At 48.0% G+C, this 2,500-nt stretch overlaps 1 protein-coding gene across 1 annotated transcript in view; it reads left to right on the top strand.

Annotated features, from left to right (window-relative positions):
- Pka-R2 (cAMP-dependent protein kinase type II regulatory subunit) overlaps positions 1-2,500 on the top strand; it is a 243,340-nt gene that overhangs the window by 1,194 nt on the left and 239,646 nt on the right. The window lies entirely within an intron of this gene.

The following is a 2,500-nucleotide window of genomic DNA, read 5'->3' as shown; positions in this document are numbered from 1 at the left end:
AGGGAAAGGAAGAGAGAATGGGAGAGGGAGAGAACGAGACGGAATTGGAATGGGAGAGAGAGAGGGGAGATAAAAAGGGAGAGGGAGAGGGAAAGATAGTGGGAGAAGAGAGCGAAAGGGAGCGAGGGAAAGGGAGAGGAAAGACAGTATGATAGGGAGAGAGCGAAAGGGAGAGAGGGAGAGGTAGAGGTAGAGTTAGAGAGGGAGAGGGAGAGGGAGAGGTAGATGGGGAGAGATAGAAAGCAATAGATAGAGAGAGAGAAAGAGAGAGACAGAGATAGACATACATACAGACAGACAGATAGACCAACAGACAGAGACAGACCGACAAACAGACAGCCACAACTCCACGAACCCAGAGAGAAAGGAAGAAATCTCCCCCCTCCCCATCCGCCCCCCCTCCACACACCCCAGGCACCCCCCCCCCCCAACCGCCCGAACCACAGTCTGAACCGCATCGCGCCTAAATGCATCGATTTGTTTCAATCAAAAGGTCCTTCAAGAGGGCTGTGAAAAAAAAAAAAAAATTGGTTCATTTTTCAAAGGTCAAGACATGGCGGCTGATTACAGTTTTTTTTTATTTATCATTTTTATTTTTTGATAATTTCTTGCCTTCTTTGTCTTTCTTTTTTTTTTTTCTTTTTTCGCTCTTATCCTTCTTCTCCTCGTCTTCGTCCTCTTCCATCTTCCATACTTCCTTCCCTCTCCCTCCTCTTATTTTCCTATTCCTCATACCCCTCCCCTCTTCGCCCTCCTTTTCTTCTTCTTCTTCCTCTTCCTCTCTCCTCACCCTTCCTCCTCCTCCTCCTCCTCCTCCTCCTCCGCCTCCACCTCGTCCTCCTCCTCCTTCCCCACCTCCACCTCCACCTCCACCTCCACCTCCACCTCCACCTCCACCTCCACCTCCACCTCCTCCTCCTCCTCCCCCACCTCCACCTCTCCTCCTCCCCCTCCCCCTCCCCACCTCTTCGTCCTCCCCTAGTTTCTCTTCTTCTTCTTCCTCCTTCTCCTTCTTCTTTTCTCCATATTTCCCTGAATCGTTTCAAGCGTTTAAAAACCAGTGCATCACGTGACCGTAAATTCACACCTAGGGTCAAGCGTCAGGCGTTCAGTGACCTCTCCGACGCTCATCTGTTTTTTTTTCTCTCTCTCTTTATTACTTCTTCGTCTTTTCCATTTTCGTTTTTGGAAGATGGGAAGAAGATCGTTCTTCCTTTATTCTCCTTTTTTTAATTCTCCATTTTTTTTTCTTTTATTTACATGTTTAACATCTGATTTTTTTTCTCTCTCTCTTTATTACTTCCTCGTCTTTTCCATTTTCGTTTTTGGATGATGGGAAGAAGATCGTTCTTCCTTTATTCTCCTTTTTTTAATTCTCCATTTTTTTTCTTTTATTTACATGTTTAACAATTTTTCGTTGCCTGAGAAAAGCGAAGAGAAAATGATGACGGATTGCAATTGGCTCGAATTATTTCTGACACGAAGTTAGAGTCGTTATTATTATTTTCATTATTTATTATCATCTTTATGGAGGAGGGGGAGGGAAGGGGGGGGAGGCTAGGGTCACGAAAGGTCATTTCATAAACTGGAAAAGTCACGCACGCGATGGAAAAGGTTAAACGATATGGAGGAAATATAAGGAGAGGAGTGTGAGATAAGGTCATCAGTAGCGAATGATGAGAGAGAGAGAGTGAGAGTGAGAGTGAGGGTGAGGGTGAGGGTGAGAGAGAGAGTGAAAGAGAGAATGAGAGTGAGGGTGAGAGAGAGTGAGAGAGAGAGTGAGGGTGAGAGAGAGTGAGAGAGAGTGAGAGAGAGTGAGAGAGAGTGAGGGTGAGAGAGAGTGAGAGAGAGAGTGAGAGTGAGAGAGAGAGTGAGAGAGAGTGAGGGTGAGAGAGAGTGAGAGAGAGAGTGAGAGTGAGAGAGAGTGAGAGAGAGTGAGAGAGAGTGAGGGTGAGAGACAGGGAGAGAGAGTGAGAGTGAGAGTGAGGGTGAGGGTGAGAGAGAGAGAGAGAAGTGAGGGTGAGGTGAGGGTGAGAGAGAGTGAGAGAGGAGTGAGTGAGAGAGAGAGTGAGAGTGAGGGTGAGGTGAGAGAGAGAGAGAGAGAGAGAGTGAGTGAGTGAGTGAGGGTGAGGGTGAGGGTGAGGGTGAGAGAGAGTGAAGTGAGGGTGAGAGAGAGAGAGTGAGAGAGAGTGAGGGTGAGGGTGAGAGTGAGAGAGAGAGTGAGTGAGGTGAGAGTGAGAGTGAGGGTGAGGGTGAGGGTGAGAGAGAGAGTGAGAGTGAGGTGAGAGAGTGAGAGAGAGAGTGAGAGTGAGAGAGAGAGTGAGGGTGAGGGTGAGGGTGAGAGAGAGTGAGAGAGAGTGAAGGTGAGGGGAGTGAGAGTGAGAGGAGTGGGAGTGAGAGTGAGTGAGAGTGAGTGTGAGTGTGAATGTGAGTGTGAGTGTGAGTGTGAGTGTGAGTGTGAGTGTGAGTGTGTGTGTGTGTGAGAGAGAGAGAGAGAGAG

Source organism: Penaeus vannamei, chromosome 2, assembly GCF_042767895.1.
Source record: "Penaeus vannamei isolate JL-2024 chromosome 2, ASM4276789v1, whole genome shotgun sequence".
In the NCBI taxonomy this organism is placed as follows: domain Eukaryota; kingdom Metazoa; phylum Arthropoda; class Malacostraca; order Decapoda; family Penaeidae; genus Penaeus; species Penaeus vannamei.
Note: the sequence above shows the minus strand (reverse complement) of the source record. Positions and strands in the feature narration are given on the sequence as shown.